Genomic DNA, 23,378 nt, shown 5'->3' with positions numbered 1-23,378 from the left:
ACCAACCACTGGTTATGGAAAATAATTTCAAACTTTCCTAAAATTCAGCGCACCTTTGAACCAAATGTGAGGCTTCCCTAAAGGATCTTGCTATCTAAATTTTAAATTAGGGTTTAGGGTGAACCGCACATGAAAGGTGGTGATTTTTGGGCCAAGGGAGGGTGATGAAATCCCCACCTTATCGTATTTAAGTTGTATTGCTCTTAAATGGATTACGGAAAGAAACAAAATAAACACAACAAAATGCAACAAACTACAATGCATGAACAATTATTTCTAAAATGCAATTTAACAATTAAACCTAAAAGAATAAAGCAAACAACTAAGCAAAAGGAACAATTAAAAAAATAAAAAGAGCACCTAACACATTCACAACTAACAATAATAATTTCAGCAAATAAATAAACTTATATGATGCATGTTCTAGAATATCAAACCCTAAATAATGGAATGAAAATGCGAGAGAAATATTCAATTTTTTTATTCAAAATTTAAACTTTTGAGAGTTTAAATTCAAACTCAGATTTTTAGATTTAAATTCCTAAAACTTAAATTTGATTTTTTTTAATTTTAGTTTTTTCTATTTTTTTCATTTTTTTTTAATTCGAAAATTTAAAATTTAAATTTCGAAATTTGAAATTCAAATTCAAATTCAAATTCAAATTCAGATTCAAATTAAAATTTCAATTTAAATTCAGATTTGAAATTTAAACTCAAATTAAAAAATTTCAACAATTTCCTATTTACAATTAATTATTCAATTAAACAACTAAAAGAAAAGAAATTAAATAAAGCAACAAATAATAATTGCTAACAGGAAAAAAACAACAAGTAATTATGCTAAACAGAACTAAAAACTACCAAAAATAAATTCTAACAAACTAATTGCTAATCTAAAAATTAAACTGAAAATAAAATGATCAAAAAGAAAATTATGTAAGAAATAGATAAAACAAAAGAAAAATAAAAATATAAAAAAAAAGACCAAAAACAAAAGAAAAAAATATGCTGAAATTTTTATATTTATATTTTTTTCGTTTTTTATTAAAAGAAAAACACAAATCTAAAATTTAATACAAAAATAAAATTAACGAAAGAAAAATACGCTGCAAAAATAAATAAAATAAGATAAACGAAATATTTTTTCTTTTTTTCATTGTTTTTTTATCTGAAATAAAAGAAAAATGAATCTAAGATTTAAACCAAAAATAAAATAGAATAAAATAAACAAAAGAAAATTATGCTGCAAGAAAAAAAAAATTATTTTTGTTTTTTTAATCTGAAATAAAAGAAAAACAGAAGCCTAATAAAAGAAAAAAAATCGAACAAGAAATTAAAATAAAGAAAAAAAGAGATATAGGAAAAAATGGAAGAAAGATAATACTAAAAGTAAATAAATCAGATCTAAAAAAATAAATAAATAATTTGAAAATCAATATTCTACCAAAAAAAAGGAGTTCGAAAATAAAAATAAGAATTAAAAATAAAATGGATCAACTACACCTGAAACACAATCCAATTTATCTTCTCTTCTCTTCTCTTTTGTCTCGCAGTCCCGTAACGCTCCGGTACCCCAACTTTTGCTATTCCGTCCTATAGAATCAAAGAGAAACAAGAATTAAACTAAGATATCAGATCAAGTAATCAAAAGAAAAAGAAAAAATAATGAAACAAATCCGAAAAAGGAAAATAAATTTTTTTCTCCATGCTACCCTAGCAATGGCGCCAAAAACATGGTGTGCCTAGAAGCGCGTCATTAAACACTCTGGAACACCAATTTAAACATTTATAATTTTTATCGTTTCTCAAACAACTACTAACGTAGTAAATGGGTGAGAATGGGTCGTATCCACAGGGAAGCAAGTGAAAAATTAATATATACTTAGATCCGGACGAGAATACAATCGAGAATTACAGAAAATAAGAAAATAGAATCTATTATTGCTGAACTTAAATATTTTGAATTTAAACAAGACAATAAATAAAAATCATAATTTAATAAAGTATGGGAATCAAGAAAGGAAATAAAAAAAATAAATAAAAAAATGATCCAAAATCCGAATCCGGTGGTGGTAGCTACAGATTGGCCAGATAGCTTGCAGAAACCCCTCCTGACAAGAATCGGGCATCTGTCCTTTCTACTACCCTCGAACCCCTCGAAACACCTTAGCCTTGAACCGAACGAATTCAGATATGCAAAGTAGAGAAACAAACAAGAATTAAATCTAAAAGATTGTAGAAATAAAAATAACATAAAAGAAAATAAAGAAAATAAAGAAAATAAAAGAATGGTTGATCAGATATAGTGGCGGTAGTTGCAGATTGGTTGAACAGCTTGCAAGAACCCCTCTTGAGAAAATCTGGGCATCCTCCCCTTCTACAACCCTTGAACTCCTCAAGAAACCTTAGCCCTGTGAACTAGGTGAATTGACCAACCTCTTCTCCAAGGCCCCTAGGGTCCTTTTTATAGAGAAGGGTGGATATAACTGAAATTAGAGAGAAAGAGGGGGCGACAACTGGGTTTTAGCAAAAATATGGGTGCCCTAGGGTTTCTAATGGATGTCTAAGATGGTTTAGGGGTGATCCTATGGCTGAAAATAAAAGGAGAAGGCATACAATATTATGTAGGGCTGAGATTTGGGTGCCTAGAAATGGAGGGTGTAGATTATAACATCTAGGGTTGAAGGGTTAATGTTAAAAGAATAGGTGGTGCCCTAAATTGAATGGTTATGATATAAGATGGAGGAAATGGTTGAGATTTAATGGTGGGGAGCTGAATGATGAGGATTAGAAATTAGGTGGCTCCTAGGGTTAGAATGTTAAAAAGAGAGTGCTAAAAGGCGCTCTAGGGTGGTTAGGGTTTGTTAAGAGTGAAAAGAATGGGTTAAAATGTGCTCTAGGGTTTGCTAAGGCGTGGGGAGCATGCTAATACACTAGGAGGGGCGCCAAACTGGGTTTAGCAGCTAGGAGGCACTCTCATGCCTTGAGTTTTTCACAAAAACACCCCCTCTCAGCTGGACCTTACACCAACTTCCCAAAATCTATATTTTAGCCATGAAAACTTCCCAGTTTTGCACAAAATTTGCACAGGAACCCTCAGAGGTCACAACATTGAAATTAATTAGGAAAAAGACACAATTTGACTACTCTAAGATAAAAAATACCCCTGAATTGATGCCCTTAAGGCATCAAAATGCAGAGTTATCAGATATATTAAATAGCTCATATTTCTTAATTTTATACTTTTATTTGTATAAATGTTTATGGGATTTCAGTTGACTATATGCAGTTAAGGTATAATATTGGAAAAAACTACAATGAATTAATCAGCATCATAAAAGTGATAACCAAGTAAGTGGATTTTCATCAAAATTCATGAGAGTTTTGATTGGTCAAATCCTTTCTGACTTCATAAATTTTCTTTTATGTGTATACTTTGAACCCAAATCCATTTAAATGTGGGTTGGTATGATCCATAAATTTGTAAGAGGGTCTATATAGAAGATTTTTGTGCAGCCATATCAGCCTTACCAAAGTGAAAATAACACAAGTTCATTTTTGAACATCTTCCTTTTATGTTTAGAAATAAGATTACTTTTACTAAACCAAATTGAAAATATTTTCTATTTGTTTTGATAAAAACGCATATTTAATGTGTTTAAGTTTCGCTGATCGGCTGTATTTTAAAAGCAAGAAAAACAAAGGTTGCACATAGATAAACTTCAGGATTTGTGCTTTTAAACCTTAAAAGAATAAAGCCCCAAGCTTTGTGCTTCACAGCGTAAAAGTGTTTCGGCTTCACATTATAATAGTCTTAAGAAATGCTCACCAAACGTGTTCAAAATGCTTTTCGACTTTTTTTTTTTTTTTTTCTCACATACCAAAGCTTATCCAAACAGAGCCAAAAACATTCATTTTCCCACTATATGGATTGTGGTTTTTCGTTTTTTATTCGCTATAGTGCTTACCTTCTGCTTACCTACTACAGTAGTAATATGTGAGACCAACTCCTGAAAATCAATAGAGGGAAAAAATAGATTAGGAAATTTGAAATAGTTAAAATGCATTAGATACGTGGGGCTTGTTCTCTAGGAAAAATTATATATCTCAAATTAAGAAACATTGGCCAACACCAACTAAATAATTAATTAATCAAAGTGTTATCGTGTTGTTTAGTATACATATTAAAACTGACCATGAATTTACAGCATTTCTCTTTAGCTCACCACAACTTTTCAAAATGTCGAAAATTCACCATGTCTCTAATTTGAAGTTAAACAGATTAAGGAGTGTTAATATATTACCATTTTAATATTTAGACATGAAAAAAATGAAAAAAATTCAAAAAATATTTTCAAATATAAAATACATAAAAATATAGAAATTACAAAAAAATATATAAAAATTGCAAACAAAATAAAAAAAATATTTTCAAATTATAGAAACTATAGAAATTGAAAAACAAAATCAGAAAATAAAAATTGTAGAAAAAAGACCAAAAAATATAGAAAAACACAGAAATTGTAAATAAATAACAAAAAATATAGGAAAATTTATAGATTGTAGAAAATAAAAAATGTAAAAAAATAAAAATTATAAAAAAGCATTGGAAATTATAACAAAACACTAAGAATGCAAAAAATAAAAAAAAAAAAACAAGAAAATTGATAACTAAAAAGACCACTTTTCCTCTAACTCGCCATTCAAGAGTAATTTGATCATGAAAATTGTTATTTACGCTGACATTGACACCTCTGTTAAGAAGCATTAATGGTGCACTAATAGAAGGTGAGCTTTGGAAAATAAAAGCTTACTAACATGGTGAATTTTAGACATTTTGAAAAGTTGTGGTGAGTTTAAGATAAAATAAGAGGCAAAGCAATTATTTTGGATAAATTAACTATCGCCCTATATTTTGGGGGTAGTGAGAATTAGTTATCCAGGTAGCCCCCAACTTTCATTTATGACAAAAACCCACCTTGAACACACATATTCCAACACTTTTGGCCCCACAACAACACACACATACTAGCTAACAAGTTATATGGTCAGGTAAAATTAACAAAATGCCCATTTTAAGTTTGAAAGAATGAGAGAAGAAATTAAAATGGCTGTAATCTTAGTATATTCTTTTGATAGATAATCTTGACACTTTTTTGGTATTTTTCTATAATTTCCTCTTTACACTACTAAAAGATCAACTTTACTGGAGGTCCTTCATATTGCCATACTTGAGATGTTTGCACGCCAACAAGGGAATTATGTCCTTCTTAGAGAAATACATGAAGGCCTCTATGACGATCATTTAGGGGGCAAGGCTCTAGCATAGAAGCCATTCAGATAGGCCTATTTTTGACTCACTATGAAAGAGGACATGATTCAACTAGTTTATAAGTGTGATTGATGCCAAAAGTACTCAAACGTATTACATTAGCTTGTGACATCTCTCATCTCCATTAGTAGTTTGTGACCCTTCGCACAATGGGGAATGAACATCCTTAAACCTTTTTCCCCTACATTAGGACAGAGGAAGTTTCTAATCATGGCGATTAATTACTTTACCAAATGGGTTGAAACTAAGCCTTTAGCAATAATAACGGCAAAAAACATTAAGAGTTTCTTCTACAAGAGCATTATTTGCCACTTCGGCCTCCCACACACTCTACTCATAAGGGTGTCAATGGATCGGTTTTGGGCTAGACCCCATCCAGCCCAAAATCAATTTGGACGGATTGGACAGACCAACAAGGCATGTTGGATTCGACTAATATGGTCTAAAATATTTATTAGATTGGATTGGATTTGGTCTGTCCATAATAAATTTATATTGGATTGGGTTGGATTAAGCCAATAAGTAGTCCATTTATATAAGATAAGAATATAGGTATCAATGGACCGGGTTTGGATTGAAATCAATCTAAATTAAAACAAATTTGAACAGATTGGACGGTCCAAACATTGAATTGGATCGACCCAAAATGGTCCAAAATATTCAATTAATTGGATTGGATCTGGTCCATTTGTAATGGACTCAAATTGGACTAGATTGGATTGGACCAAATCCAATCCAATTGACACCCCTATATGCTAACAAACAATGACCAGTAGTTTAACAATTCCATGTTCATAATGAAATAAAGGTTCACCTTGATTAGATACCCATAGACTAATTATTAGGCCGAGGTAACCAACAGGGTAATTCTTTATGGCTTGAAGACCAAACTTGAGAGAACCAAAGGCCTATGGGCTAAAGAACTTTCTAGTGTATTATGTGCCTATAGAACTACTCTTTGGACCTCCATTAGTGAGACTTCCTTCAACCTTGCCTTTGGGATAGAAGTAGTCATCCTAGCAATGATCAGCTTGCAAACTCTTCAGACCAATGTTTACATTGAAGATGAAAACAATAAAGAACTCAGGGGCAAACTATACTTATTGGAGAGTGTTTTGTTGCATGCCCAAATCAAAGTAGTAGCATACTGGTAGAAGATGGCTTGGTACTACAATTCCTAAGTCTAATGACACCAATTCAAGGAAGGTGACCTCGTCTTAAAAGAAGCAACTGTTCTAGAACTCAACTCAAGAAAGCTCGGCTCTAATTGGGAAGGCATACAGAGTAAGTAAGGTGGTGGGACCAAGAACCTATTAGGTAGAACACCTTAGTGGAAATCACTGCCTTATACCTAGAACACCAACAAGCCAACAGTCAAACGGGCCAATTGCAATAACAACACGTTAGAGGATAGAACAACATGAAGAAAAGCCAAAGACTAAGAAGGATGCTTACCTTGGCTACCTTGTCTAATGCTAAGTTTTTAATGGGGGAGTTGGGCTTCATTGCTAATAACTGTCGGTCACCTACAAGTTCATTGCCCTTGTTGAGATATAAGCTAATGCCCTCCATATATAGTAATCAAGTCAGTGATCCTTGCCGGATGAGTAGCTAGTGATCCTAGCTATCAACCAAGCTAGTGGGAGTCAAAGGCAAAACCACATGTGAAGTACACTGTGGGATGTTAGTAGACAATAAGCATTAGACCTTACGACCTATTTCTTTTGTGGCCTCTCTTTCACTTCATTATCAGAGGGTCTATTCAGCCTTCTAATTCATGCTAGACTCCTCCATGGCCACTTTACCTCTTTAGGCCTCGGGCCTCTTCCTGTTGACCTTGGCTACAACCTTCCTAGCCATGACCTCCTCCTCATCCTTCTTATCAGTCAAGGCAACCCTCTTCCTCTAAGTTAAGTCCATATCTACTACACAAGGAAAAAAGAGAGTAAGCTAAACCAACTAAGGAGACATATCTACCAAGGTTGGTCGGGCTCAGGCCATCTTGTACTAGACCTTCAACCGTGACAACTTAGCCTTGTCAATAGTGGAGTTTGGATTTTCCCACTATGTACAAAAGGACCAGCCCTCAAGAAAGGATAGATAGAAATACTTGTCATTCTAGAAGTGCATAGAAGATGGGAACTCATTTGGGATTTTCCCCTCTTGTCTTTGGAAATACCAGCACCCCTCACCGGAGGAGTGATGTCTCAAGATGAACAAGTTTCTAAAAAGATTTAGAGTAAGATGAACATCTCAAGAAAAAACTATTATTTTCCTCCATATAATATTTTCTTTGTTCCAATCCAAGGCTTTTCCAATTGGATTACCAAAGGTAATGAATATATATGTGGACAAGAGAAAACTATAATTTCATGAGTGCACACTACCTACTTACAATTCCTCTATGGTCAAAAGGTATTCCAAGAATGAAATATATCAGCATAGTTTGATTGAGTAGTTAATAACAGAGAAGATCTTATCAGAGTTTGTACAACTCCAAACCATGGATCCAAAATTTATCTTACATGTTCATGACTTTATTTTCAATAAAATTAGATTCCTAGTAGTATTTTCAGTTTAAAAGAGGTGACAATTGGTCATAAGGCTCACTATAGTTTCCACCAAAACAAAGTTGATTCCTTGTTCTTGAAAACCATTTTTCCTCTAATAAGACAGATAGAAACATAAAAATCTGAATTGTTTCCCTGATTCAACATAAAAAACACAACTGACAACAATGACCTCTCCGACACCGTCCATCCCATGACAAGTTCAATCACACTTATAAACTAGTTGGATTCTTTCAACCAAATCGTTACAATATGCATGAAAGCGTATGCATTCTTTCAACCAAATCATTGTTGAATCGTAAAAGCACATGCATCATTGTTATATTATGCATCACCGAGACATAAAATCTCATAAGACCCTAGAGCTAATCTTTCAGCACACTGACTAGACTACACAACTACACATCATTCACACATAGTTTATTCACATCAGGGAAATAATATTATGTTCCCTTCAAAATCCTACACACCTAAGGGGGCTCCCTATTACACCATCTTTATACTATTTATTTCCCTACACTAAACACTTGACTCACCAAAATGTAGAGTCCTAATGAACTACCTTTGAACCTTTTTCAGACACCCACCAACAACACATATGACATTAACCTCGCAACATATGATTATTGATAGAATATTTCTATAAATAAGTAGGGGCCTAAGAACTAAGAGTAGAAATAGTATAATTACAAGATCTATTCATCGAAGCTCATAGCACAATCAGAAGAAAAGATAATTGATGCTTATTGATAGAATACATCTATCAATAAGCAAGGGGATAATGTAAGTACATGGGGTTAAACGTTACGGAACCAACAATGAAGGTCATGTCCACTAAGGGTGTTCACGGGTCGGGTTGGGTCAGTTTATTGGGGTTTCAACCGACCCGACTTGGTCGGGTTATCTGAGGTGGAAACTGAAACCGATCCACTAATAAGTCAAATCGACCTGGTCAGTTTGAGTCAGGTTGAGTCGGTTTCGGTCGGTTTCGGTTTTGCCCCTGTACAAAAGGACACCTAATTGAATTCTAATTATAATTGTCTAATGGGTTGCCTATTTGGTGTAAAAGATTATAGAAAGTTAGAAACTAGGATAGATTGCCTATTCTAATTGTAATTGCCTAATGGGCCTTCTAGTTCTAGCAAAAGACTAGTTATAGTTAAGTAGGAAACTACTCAAACTAGGAACTACCGAACTAGTAGAAGACTAGTTCGGTTCGGGTCGGGTTAGTTTCGGTTTTCACACAAGAAAACCGAAACTGACTCGATATATCGGTTTATATATTTTCCGAACCCGAAATCGATCGGTACTGATGAAAATCCGGCCGACTCGGGTTGAATCGGTCTGGGTTGGTCGGTTTGGTCGGGTTGGGCATTCTTATGAACAGCCCTAATGTCCACTACTGGAACATAGGTGTGATCACATGTTCGAGAATCAAAATCGCAAATCTACATCTCTCGAAACTCAAAGCATAGAAACACCAAAATTCTACAATGTGCACAGAAATACTAAAGTTTGCAATGTGAAAAGAAATACCAAAACCTATGATGTCGCTTACGACATAACACTACCCCTTCCAATAGGTACCAAACCGCTCCAAATGAACACTTAAGATACCGTATAGCAAGTGATAAATCGTAGAAGTTACAACACAACACTACAACACATTCGTTGTCCTTAACACCTTGCTATCTAGTCCAACATCGCTTGATCCTCTGCTAAGTTAATAGCGCAACACCACAATACTCTCACATCATAGCACTACGACACTCGCATCACGGCACTTGCGATGCTGCTCTCAAATACTTAAATGCTCTTGTAGTGGGGATCACTCCATACAACAATGAGCAAGCTTTTAGAGGGAGCTATAATCACAAATGTGTTCACATGAGGACTCTAAAGACAGGGAGTTTCCAATGCTGCGAGATTCTCATGGACGCATAGCAAAACCCCAAATTACTTACTTGCTCAATTGCCTAACAAATTTCAACCACTTTCCTACAACGGGAAAATTTCTATTGTATCCTCCTTTGTTTTTCCCGCAGACCCTGGCCATTTAACTATATAAATAAGAGAGGCTCAAAACCTTCAAAAAAAGGAAGATAACCCTCTTGGACTCCAATGGAAGACACCACTCTACAGCCCTAACCCTAGGTTTTTCTACAACCATTCTCTTCATCGCCATTCTATCTAATCCTTCGAAGACTTGACCAACTGGCCGGAGTTCATGCACCAACACTTTCCAAGTTCTTTTATTTATTTCCTTCTATCTTTTGCCTATATAGTTATTGAAAAAATGAATGAACTCCATGAAGAAAAACTCTTAAATGAGAAGGCAAATAAAGAAAAGATAGAACAACATGTTTAAGCAAAAGCATGCTATCTACTCATTAATTTAGGTATTGTTTGGCAAGTCTTTTTAGAAGGATCATCTAATAGCCCATATGGCCAAAAGACAAATTGAGATTTTGAAGTCTTTCCTTTAAAAACAAAGACCATTTGGTAAAAGGATCGGTCTATTGGTCTTTTAAAAACACGTTTAGAGGCAATATAACACGTAGAAAGATCAAAAAGCTTCATTTGAAACTTCTCAAAATTCAATGTTTTTTATCTTTACGAGTATTTTTGAGCATACGTCTTTTACATAATTTCTGGATTTTGATTACCAAATGGGAAATGCTGACTTTTGGTCTTTTGAGCTTGTTGAAGTCTAGAAGAGCATGTGGAAAGACTTGCCAAACGCCGCCTTAGCATCACACTCACAACATATTATCTTGTGGAGACACTTTTTTTTTTTTTTTGATTAAGATAGAATGGGTTGATGAATAGAATCTTTTAGTACAAAAATTTTATGTTAAATTTATTGAAATAGAAACTTACATTTATCAGAAAAAAAATTAATAGAATAATCATAATTGATTTGCAATGTTCAAATGTTGGATATTAGGCTCAGTTTGGAAGGAATACAAATACAAATGTTGGATATTCGGGCTGGGTCGGGCTTGATCTAGGTTTTTAGTCCCCATTAATGAAAATATGCTAGGCCCGAGCCCAAGCCTGGTCTAACCTATGGGCCTATAACTTGGGCCCGAGCCTGGGCATGATAAAAAGCCCAAAGCTCGAGCCCGAGCCCGAAGCCCAACCTAATAAATTTCATAGAGAGAGAGAGAAAAAAAAACTCATTATCGCACTTTGACAGAGATCCTTCATCAGTTCACAACTTCGCATCTGAGAGAGAGAGAGAAAACTCACCATCGCTGCCGGAGTTATTGCGCCGATGAATGTTCGTCGCCTCACTGTGGAGTGTGGAGGATGTGGAGGTTGGAGAAGAAGGGTTCGGCTGGAAAAAAAAGAGGGAAAGAGCCAAAGAGATAATAAAAAGATGGGGCTATTCGATTAGGGTTTTTTAGGTCTAGGTTTAGGTCGGGTCGGGCCGGGCTATTTTGACAAAACCCGAGCTCGGCTTGAATTTATTATGGGTCAGGCTTTTTGGCCTGAGTTTAAGGCCGCAGGCCTATAACCATGTTCAAGCCCATCCGGGGGCCGGGCCGGCCCGTCGGGCCACCCGGCCCATGAACAAGTCTATACAAAATACAAAATACAAAATCCAACACTTTGAATGCAAAGAATCAAGGTGCCACGACACCTACGATCTCCTATCCTTATCACTCTGTTCCAGACTTCCAAAGCAAACCCAACAATAGAAATGCTTACCGACCCCTTCCTCACCATGTACTATGTTGTTTAAGGTTATGTGAGGATTGGAAAAATTTACAAATCTCTAAACTGGTGCCATGGGTGTTTGACAACGCAACCTGGGTGCACTAAGTTTTTGGTGCCGTTGTCGGGGAAGCAACAGCTAGAAAATTTTTATTTCTTTGTTTCGGATCCATTTACATTATTTTTTATTTCGTTAGCTTTCTAATCTTTGGAAATAAAACTCTCATAATTCTTCTTTGTTTTTGCAGGACGTAGTAGTCGAAGGCGGGGTACCGAAACACTGCCGAACCTTGTCATCTTACCTTGTCAACAAATTAGCCCATACCCAACCTTGTCATCTTACCCAACATGTTCCATTTGTACCAGTCCAACCCGCCAAGTTGATGATTGTCCAACGGCAGCCCAGTTTCCACCGTTTATCCAAGAACATGTTCAGGCAGCCCAGAGTTTCTCGAGGCCTAATAATGACCCATTTTCAAATACTTACAACCCTAGGTGGATAAATCACCTTAACTTTTCTTGGAGGACACATCAACCTAACAAACAGTCCCAGTAGTACCATCCATTTAACTCCATGGCTCAACAATTTCAGAGGCCACAAATGCAGAGCCAATTCCAGTAGACTTACCCTAGGAACCAACCGGTTCAACCTTATCAGGTTTACCCACAACCTCCTCAGACTAGTACAGTTGATGACAAATTCATGCAGCTTTAATAGCTGATTCTAACTCAGTAGCAGTCCATCGCTAGATTAGAGAGAAAAATAGGAAAGCTAGCTGATTCTAGAAATCAGCCACTAGGTTATCTTCCATAGTAGGTTCAACCACCTCCTAAGAGCCCTCAGTTTGAAAACGCCAAGGCTATTATGACCTTAAGGAGTGGGAGGATTTTAGAGGACCCGTATGAGAAAAAGAAATTTGAAAACATCAATGAAGAAGAAAAGGAGCAAGAAGACCATAAGTTGGGGGGGAAGAAAAATGAAAGGAAAATTTAGAAGAAGAACCTAAAGTGAACCGACCTATAGTTCCCTTTCCAACCACACTCACAGCCAGGCTGTTGTGAAAGACGAAAGAGACTCACAACGAGGAGATCAGGGAGTTATTCAAGCAATTCCATATTAACATCTCTCTCCTCGATGCAATCCAACATGTCTCGGCCTACGCCAAGTTCTTGAAAGAGTCATGTATTCAAAAGAGTGAGCCATGATCGGCCCCACAAAAAGTGATGCTCTCGGCAAATGTTAGTGCAGTTCTCCTAAACCAACTCCCCCAGAAAATGAAAGACCCTAGTGCTCCTCTAATAAGTTGTGTCATCTCTATAATCATTTTGATCAGACCCTATTGGATCTTGGGGCTAGTGTAAATCTACTCCCCTCTATTATTTATGAAAGGTTTAGGATCGATGAGTTAAAACCTGCCCCAATAATTTTGCAACTCGTTAATCGGTCAGTCAAGACTCGTTGAGGTGTTATTGAGGACGTCATTGTCAGAGTAGAGGATTGTTACTTCGCAATGGATTTTATCGGCCTAGTCATGATCCCAACCGAGGAACTAAACCATAACCCGATAATCTTAGGGCGTCCATTTCTAGCAACTGTCAATGCAAACATCAACTGTAAATCGGGAGAAATGAACATTTCATTTGGGGAGTAGAAAGTCCGATTAAATGTATTTAGTGCCACTAAGTATCCAAACCTAGGGGAAGATGAGTTCAAGGTAGATGTAGTGGATGACCTTGTAGATGGTTTGTCTACCCTTTGGTTAGCCCAATTTGATCCCTGCCTATGTAAAGAAGAAAGCGATTCTGGAAGTGTAGATGTGAGAAGTGAGTGATTGTGTTTGGTTGAAGACGTTAAACTTAGCGTTGGTTGGGAGGCAACCCAATAAAATTTTATTTTATTTATCTTGTAAGAGTTTGTCTTTTCTTTTGAATAAGTTTCAAAATTCAATTGGCAAATCCTGAACCCCTATTGAATCCTTACCTCTTGATTGTTCCCTTTGGCTTAAGTCCCTTTTGCATCATTCTAGTTATGCCATTGAGGACAATGGCATTTAAGTTGGGGGTGAGGAAAGAGAGAAATTTTTGAAAATTTGAGAGAAAAGTTTAAAAAAAATTGTGAAGCTAATCCTTTAAATATGTAGAATTAAAATTTCACTAAAAATTTAAAAATATTTCTATTAAAAGAGATTATCGAACAGAAAAAGTTGAGGAAACTGATAAAAGAATATTGAGTTTTGTAGAGATTGGTAGCAAGTGATAGGAGTTAAATTGGTCTTGTTTGAATGTTGTCGAAGCCGTTTAGAAATTGAAAATACTCCTAAGTTTGTCTCTATAAAGATAAGAAGAGAAAGATTGAGAAATCTGATGAAAAATTCTTCAAATTAATAAAGATAGTGGACTACCCCAAACAGTGCTGAATTTTACACACAACAAAAAAAGAGAGAGAGAGAGAGAGAGAGAGAGAAAGAAAAAAAAAAGGTCAATGGACACCTTAGACTTAGTAACCGGGTCTCTTCACCTAAGTTAAGTGTCGAGATTTGCGTCAAATAGGAAAGGGAATGTCAGAAACACTGACCTAACACTTAGTAACCGGGTCTCTTCACCTAAGTCAAGTGTCGAGATTTTCTTCAAACGGTGGAAGGTAGCAATAAAAATGTGTGCATATCAAGTTCATGGGTAGAAATCCACTATCAGAAATGATAAGAAGAATACCCACCTAATTTTAAAAATCAATCTCAGCTTATTGAGACAGTCTACAAATGGAAGGGTAGATAAGATTTTTAAGCCAAGTTTCTGTAATGTTCAAAGAATGATGATTTTACCCCTTAAACCTAATACTGATCTATACAAAGTTTGAGATTTCTAGAATCAAGATACTTGGCTAATTTTGTTAGGGATGATCTTGCAATGGGAATGATCTCTTTACTCAGTGTAATTTTAAGACTGCATTGCTAAGGGACTAGTAATGGTTAAGTTGGGGGTGTGATAACTCTATATTTTGATGCCTTAAGGGCATCGATTAGGGGTATTTTAGACCTTAGACTAACTAATCAATACCATTTTTTTGGTTAAATTCAATGTTGTGACATCTGATGGTCTCTGTGCAAATTCTAGGTAAAAACTGAGAAATTTACAGAGTTTTCTACAGATTTTGGGAAGCTGGTGAGAATTCCAACTAAGAGAGGGAGTGGTTCTATGAAAAACTGAGCACAGGAGGGCGCCTCCTATCTGCTAAACCCAGAAAGGTGCTCCTTTTACTATATTAGCATATTCCCCTTTCCTTAGCAAACCCTAGGGCACCTCCCCACTCATTCTTTTCACCTCAAACAAATCCTAGCCACCCCTAACTGCTTAATCTTCACCTTTCACTCCTCTCTAACATCTAATGTCAACCATTGAAGCATTAGCAACCTCTCATACCCTTAGATCTTCACCTTGCAATCTCCACCCTCCATTCCAGGGCGCCACCCACTCCTTTTAATCTCCACCTTTCAGCCCTAGGCGCCCAAATCCCCACCATTCAATCCTAGGAGCTTAAATCCCAGCCCTCCATGCTTATGGGCGCCCTCTCCTTTTCACTTTAGTTGTAGGATCCCTCTATTTTAATCCTAACCCTCCATTCCTACACCCTAGGGGTGCCCATTTTCTGCATAAACCCACTACTCGCCCCTCTCTTTCTCTCTAATCCCAGTTTTGTCCAGTCTTTTATATAAAAAAGACCCTAAGGACCTTGGAGAAAGGGTTGGTCAATTCACCCAGTTCACAAGAAGGTTTCTTGAGGAGTTCAAGGGTTGTAGAAGGGAAGGACGCCCAAGTCTTGTCAAGAGGGATTCCTACAAGCAGTCAAGCCAATCTGCAACTATCACCATTGGATTTGTTCAGCCATCCCTTTTATTTTCTTTATTTTCGTTTATGTTATTTTTATTCTGGCAATATTTTAGATTTAATTTTTGTTTGTTTGTGTGTTTTGCATATCTAAGTTCATCTTGTTCAAGGCTAAGGTGTTTCAAGGGGTTCGAGGGCTGAACGGAGGGAGAAAGCGTGTATTTCGTCTTCTTGGAAGCTACCACCACTAGATCCGAATTTTGAATCATTTTTATTTATTTCTTTTGTTGATTTCAGTGTTATTTAATTTCTGAATTTTAATTATTGTCTTGTTCAATTTAGAACATTTAATTTCAGCATTAATTAATTTTATATTCCTATTTTCTACAAATCCTAGATCTATTTTCCTTTTATTTGTCCGAAAAGAAAATAATAATTTTCGTTCTTGCTTCCTTGTGGGTTTGAGCCCTTCCTCAACATGTACTACGTTGTTTAAGGTTACGTGAGGATTGGAAAAATTTATAAATCTCTAAATTGGTGCCACGGGTGTTTGACGACGCATCCCAGGCGCACTAGAACCCGCATAGACTTGTGATGAGCTGAAATCCATTGCACAACTATGATGAGCTCAAGTTCATCATAGGTCAAGAATGAAGAAAGAAAGTAGCACACATCTAATAGGATTAGAAAGGACATGTGAGATAAGTACTGACGTCACCCATGCCACGTCAATCTAAGAGGTGGCGAAACCCTAGCGGTGTTCCTTGATATATCTCATAAGACATGTGGTGAAACCCCTGTCAAACGAAAGGAAACATCGCCCTTGATATATCTCATAAGACATGTGGTGAAACCCTAGCGGTGTTCCTTGACAAATGACACCGAATCCAATATTCCCTTCCCTAATGGGAATCAAACACTTTTAGCTCCAACCCTTTGGGACCTCAAGATTTATTCCTATAAATAGGGGTCCAATCCATAACGAAGGCATCATTCTATCATCCCTTCACTCTATTTGCCCTAGCCTTTAGCCTATCCCCTGCTCTTGGCTTTCCTTTATCCTTCAAGGAGACCCCCGCACGTAGCCTTACCTCCCTACTCATAGATAGTACTAAAGGAGACTCTTTTTAGATGATTGTAGCGATTAGGATACTATTGACCTGAGATGAAAGGCAACGTGACAAAGATGCATAATAACTACAGCAAATGCATATCTTAAACAAGTAGATTTAAGTGCCTTACTATAGGAAAAGTTGACTAGAGGAATACTCTCTACTCTCTATTCTAGTCAGCCATTAAGGAGCACAACAGGGGATCAAATAGAACAAATACTCAAAACAACCTATAGCCTTGAGCCAACCACACACCAAGGACAGATGGCCTTATACAACTAAATACTCCATATGGGATTCTATTGGCCTACCATGTTAGATGATACTCAAAAGCATTTCAAGAAATGCCACACATGTTAGATGCACAAACAACGTATCTGTCAACCTAACAATGAACTACATCCTATAATCACACCATGGTCCTTCTACACCTAGGGAGTAGATTTGATTGGAGAAATTAACCCATCATCAAAGGGGTATTGTTCATCATTGTGGCCACAGACTACTTTACCAAGTGGTTTGAAGTCATTGCTCTAAAAAGGGTAGTTGCAATCAATATCACAAATTTCTTGAGAAAACATGTTATTCATTGCTTTGGAGTACCCATGCAGATCATCACAAGAAACTGCCTTTCCAATAAAAATCAAGAAGTGCGGGACTTGCTAGAGCAATATGGAGCATGACTAGGTACATCAACCACTTACTACCCTTAGCGTAATGGGCAAGTTGAGGCAATAAACAAAACATTGTTGAAAATATTGAATAAAATGGTCTCCGAAGAACCAAAGAGATTGGGCTGCTATCTACCACACTATAGGCATACAAAACATCCATCTAGAAGGTGACCTAGGCCACACCTTATTCACTTGTCTATGGACAAGAGGCTGTCCTACCTGCCAAAATACAAACTGTGTCCACAACGGTAACATATGTAATGGAGAAATAGTTCGACACAAAGGACGTGGAACAACTCCTATGTGATAGGCTAGTAGACACCATCAATGAGATTCGGGAAAAAGTGTCTCTAGAAGCAAGTAAAATATAGGTAAACATGGCATCCAACTTCAACAAGATGGTGAATCCATGGATATTCAAAGGAGACAAGGTATTAAACATAACTCTACATGTGCAACAAGGCAAGTCTATAGGAAGTTCAAACCAAACTGGGTTGGACCCTATGTAATCAAGGAAGCTCACCCTACGAGGTACTATATGTTGTGAGACCCACAAATCAATGAACAAGTTGAAACAATGAATGAACACTGGCTAAAACTACACAACGAATGATAATTATCTTCATGTTCTTTCTTTTTTTGTATGCAATCATGAATAAAAGTTCTTTCCTTCAAAACTCTACTTATTGTAATCGCATTTGTACAAAGTAACTAAATGAATGAAAATTTCTTTTTCCAAATCTGTTTATACGCATCACACTTTTATAAATCCATAAAAATTAACGATCTTCCCTATATGTATTTATCTATTCATTGCAGCTCAAACCACAATCAGAAGTAAAGATAACTTATGCTTATTGACAAAATACTTCTATCAACAAGAAGGGGGATAATGTAAATACCTGGGGTTAAACATTATGGAACCATTGATGAAGGTCATGTCCACTATTGGAACATAGGTGTGACCGTGTGTCCCAGAATCAGAATCGCAAATCTACATATCTCTCGAAACTCAAAGCTTAGAAACACCAAAATCTACAATGTGTGCAAAAATACTAAAGTTTGCAATGTGAAAAGAAATACCAGATCCTGTGATGTCGCTTACGACATCACACTACCCTTTACAATACGTACCAAATCGCTCCAAATGAACATTTAAGATACCATTATCAGGTGATAAATCACAGAAGTTACAACGTAGCACTATGACACATTCGTTGTCCTTAACACCTTGCTACCTGGTTCAACATTGCATGATCCTCTGCTAAAGTACTAGCGCAACACAGCAATACTCTCTCATCATAGCACTATGACACTCTCGCATCATAGCACTTGCAGTGCTACTCTCAAAGATTTAATGCTCCCATAATGGGGATCATGTTGTACAACAATGTACAAGCTTCTAAAATGGGCTATAAACACAAATGTGATCACATGAGGATTCTAAATATGGGAGTTCCCAATGCTGCGAGATTCTCATGGACATGTAACAAAACCCCAAACCATTTACTTGTTTAGTGCCTAACAAATTTCAACCACTTTCCCACTACGAGAGAATTTCCTTTATCTCCTCCTTGTTTTTCCTACAGACCCTGGCCATTTACCTATCTAAGTAGGAGGGGCTCAAAACCTTCAAAAAAGGAAGATGACCCTCTTGGACTCCCATGGAAGACACAACTCTACAACCCTAACCCTAGGTTTTTCTATAACCATTCTCTTCATCGCCATTCTATCTAATCCTTCGAAGACTTGACCAACTGATTGGAGTTGATGGCACCAACACTTTCCAAGTTCTTTTATTTATTTCCTTCCATCTTTTGCCTATATAGTTATTGAAAAAATGAATGAACTCCATGAAGAAAAACTCATAAATGAGAAGGCAAATAAAGAAAAGATAGAACAACCTGTTAAAGCAAAAGCATGCTATCTACTCGTTAATTTAGGTATTGTTTAGCAAGTCTTTTTAGAAAGATCATCTAATAGCCCATATGGCCAAAAGAAAATTTGAGATTTTGAAGTCTTGCCTTTAAAAACAAAGACCATTTGGTAAGCGGATCGGCCTATCGGTCTTTTAAAAACGTATTTAGAGGCAATATAACATGTAGAAAGATCAAAAAGCTTCATTTGAAGCTTCTCAAAATTCTGTGTTTTTGATCTTTTCGAGTATTTTTGAGCATACGTCTTTTACATCTTTTTTAGATTTTGATTACGAAGTGGAAAAAGACCGACTTTTGGTCTTTTGAGCTTGTTGAAGTCTAGAAGAGCATGTGGAAAGACTTGCCAAACACCGCCTTAGCATCACACTCACAACATATTATCTTGTGGAGACACTTTTTGATTTTGATTAAGATAGAATTGGTTGATGAATAGAATCTTTTTGTACAAAAGTTTATGTTAAATCTATTGCAATAGAAACTTACATTTATCAGAAAATATTAATAGAATATTCATAATTGATTCTTAATGTCCAAATGTTGGATATTATGAATGAAACAGCCTATGTAAGTAGAGGTGTAAATTGGGTCATGTCGCTCATGGCTTGGCACAACACGATTGTATGTGTCGTGCTGCCCGCGGTCCACGTACCGGCTTGGCCCAGCCTATGGCACAGCACGCGGCACAGCCCGTGGACCCTTAGCAGGCCATGCTTGGCCAATCCGATGAACTAGCCATTGGAGGGGTCCCCAATGACTAGTTTCCGCTTTTTAGGGGTTTTTTACAAAAATACCCCCCAACAGCTATATTTTAGGTATTTTGGTTTTGGGGGGAGAAAGAATGACACAAATGCCCCCCAACAACTATATAACTAGTTTCAGGGGCATTTTGGATAAAATGATAAATAGCTTTACAATGACCAAAATACCCCTCCCAACAACTATATAGGGGGTATTTATGTATTTTGGTTTTGGGGGGAGAAAGAATGACACAAATGCCCCCAACAGCTATATAACAACTAGTTTTGGGGGCATTTGGGGTAAAGTGATAAATAACTTTATAATGACCAAAACACCCCTCCCAACAACTAAAAAATGACTAGTTTTTTAGGGTATTTTGGGCAATTGAATTATTTTCAATTCCTATAAATAGCCCTATCCTCCACCATTCTCATCACACCAATTCAACAATTCTCTTAATCTCTTCTCTAGTTCTCATACTCTCTCAAGTCTCAATCTCTCATACATTCGCTGATTATTCAATTCTCAACTTTATCAAAGTTTCAATAAGAAGAAAGCTTGCTCAACAACTCAAGTATCTCAACTCTCAAGTTAGCAATTTGGGAGGTTGGACTCTTGGAGTTGAAATGCATCAATCGTTGAAATTCAAGTTGGGATTCCAAACTAGCAACCCAGGCAAGTGTAATTAAATTAATTTTTAGTTTTTTAGAATTTAAAAAAAATGGTTGGCTCCTCCCAAAACCAATTCCCCAACATGTTCAATGTCGACGATATTCAGTCGCAACATAGTAGTATTGGCACTAATATGGATGCTATTGATATTGATGGAACTTCCACCCCTAGTACTAATACTAGGGGAAAGAAAAAGAAAGCCACTAAGTTGATTATCCCGGTTTGGAATATATTTAAAATAGAGAAGGTTCAAGGAAGGGAAAAAGAGCTATTTGTCAAAAACTTTAGTTATTGTAGCAAGGGTGGTATTGGCCATTTGGGCAGACACTTGCTTACCCATGAGAAGAAGAAGAAGAAGAAGAAGAAGAAGAAGAAGGGAGAGAAACAAGACAAATACAAATTGGGTGGGGGTTTGGTACTTTTAAATATTCTCAACAAAAAATGAGGCAAGAATTATCAAAATACATTGTACATGCTGAACAACTATTTTTGTTAGCTAAAGTACTAAGCTTGAAAAATGGTTACGTAATTCTATAAATCCACAATTTAAAAATGTTTCTAAGTATACTATTAGATCAGATGCTTTAAAAATTTTGTATTCATATAAACAAAATTTAATTTATATGTTATCAAATCTTAATTCTAAACTTACAATTACTTCTGATACTTGGCCTTTTAAATTTAACATAAGTTATATTTGTGCTACCGGTCTTTTAATCGATGAAAATTGACTTTTAAATAAAAGAATTTTAAGTTTTACTAGGCTCGAATGGCCACATACTGGCCCAACTATTGTTGCAAGTATCTTAAATATTTTACATGCTTATGGAATTGGCAATAAATTATTTTCTATTAGTTTTGATAATGATAGTAGTAATGATTCAACAATAAATATTTTAAAATCTCAATTAAAACCATGTTTAAATAGTAAATTATTTCAAATCAGATGTGCATGTCACATCTTAAGTTTATGTATTCATGATGCTTTAAATATTATTTCTACTCATATTTCTAAAATTATAAATTATATTATATATATAAGAAGTTTTGGAGCAAGAAAATAAGAATTTAAATATTTATGTCAAAATTATGGTTTAAAATATAAACATTTTATATTAGATGTTAAACATAGATGTAATTCTACCTACGCTATGTTAGAAAGTTGAATTTCTCACAAACAAATTCTTAGTGACTTTTATAATGTAAAAATGCCTACTGATATTATATTTGAGGAAAACTAGGAAATGGAAATTTGTATAAGAGATTTTCTAAAACATTTTTATGATGCAATTAATGAATTTTTGAGTATTTATTATCCAAGTTGTAATTTAACTTATCAATTAAAGATTATTAGTGATTATTTTGCAAAATATAGAAAGAATCCACAATTTAAAAGTATTGTTGAAATAATGGAAAATAAATTTAAAAATATTGGGAGAGCATTTCTCCTCTTTATTGCTTAGCTACAATATTAGATCCTACGATTAGGAAAGATGGTTTAGATATTTTACTTGAAACATATTGTGAAAATATGAATATTGAAATTGGAAATAAAAAAGAAAAAAAAATAATAGTTTATTATTTGAAATGTATAATTTATATGAATCTAAAGTAACATGGAATAATAAAAATTCTACATGTTGTATAATTGTTCCACTTTTGAACTTGAGTCCAAAGTGGAAGAGAAAAACTTTTTTATTTAATAAGTAAGAACCAGAAATCCACCACCTCGACAACAAGTTCATTTATTGAACTTAATATTTATTTACAAGAAAATTTTTCTACTTTAGGTGATTCTTCCTTCACCTCAGAGGGAACAAATAATTTTGATATTTTAGCATGGTGGAGTGAACATGAAAAAATTTATCCAACTCTCGCCGCAATGGCATGTGATCTACTAACCCCTTCGGTGTCTACAGTTTCATCGAAGTCTTGTTTTAGTGCACGTACTAGGGGTGTTGGACAACAAGAGAAATTGTATACATGATGAAAGTTTAGAAATGTGCATCTAATTTAAAGATTGGTTGGATGCTAAAGATAGATTACAAGACAAAGGAGGACATGACACAATACCTAATGTTTTGCCTGAAGTAGATGATCAAAGTCAAGAACAATAAGAGAAAATGATGAAGTCAATATTTTTTGTATATTCAATAGTTGTAGTAGCATTTTTTCAAATTATTGTAAATTTTGTTTTAATTTTATTTAATTTATTTGATATTTTAAATAACAGAATTTTTATTTTCAATTTGTAATTATATTGTGTTTTTTATATTTTACTAATTTATTCCATTTTCTAATTTTCATATTTCATTCATCCAACCATTGCATGCTTTGTATCATTCAAATTTAAATGAAATAAAATTCTTATTTTTCTTCCAATTTGGTATTCACTTTGAGTATTTGTCTCTTTGACTTCTTATTTAGTTAAGTATTTTTTTCATTTCTTTGTTAGATTTCTTATTTTTCAAATAATTCTTAAAGGAAAGTTAAATATTTTAGTTTTACTTAGTAAAAAAATAAAATAAAAAATAAAAAATGTCAAAAAAAACAGTCTAGCCCAGTTCGGCCCATGCCTAAGACCCAAACTGTGGCCCAACCCAGCACGGCCCAGGCCCACGGCACAGCGTACAGCCTGTCTAACACAGGCCCACAGCATGGCACAGGCCTGCACGGGCTTGGGCCATGGGCTATGCTGGGCCAAGCCCCCAAATTATCCCTGGGGAGGGCAGCACAGCCTGTTTTACAACTCTATATGTAAGGAACTCGATTTCAGGTTATGTAAAGGAAAAAAAAAA

This window comes from Nelumbo lutea, chromosome 7 (assembly GCF_056320005.1).
Source record: "Nelumbo lutea isolate HS-2025 chromosome 7, American lotus-T2T, whole genome shotgun sequence".
Classification (NCBI taxonomy): Eukaryota; Viridiplantae; Streptophyta; class Magnoliopsida; order Proteales; family Nelumbonaceae; genus Nelumbo; species Nelumbo lutea.
The sequence above is the reverse complement of the archived record's forward strand: the minus strand, read 5'-3'. Positions refer to the sequence as shown.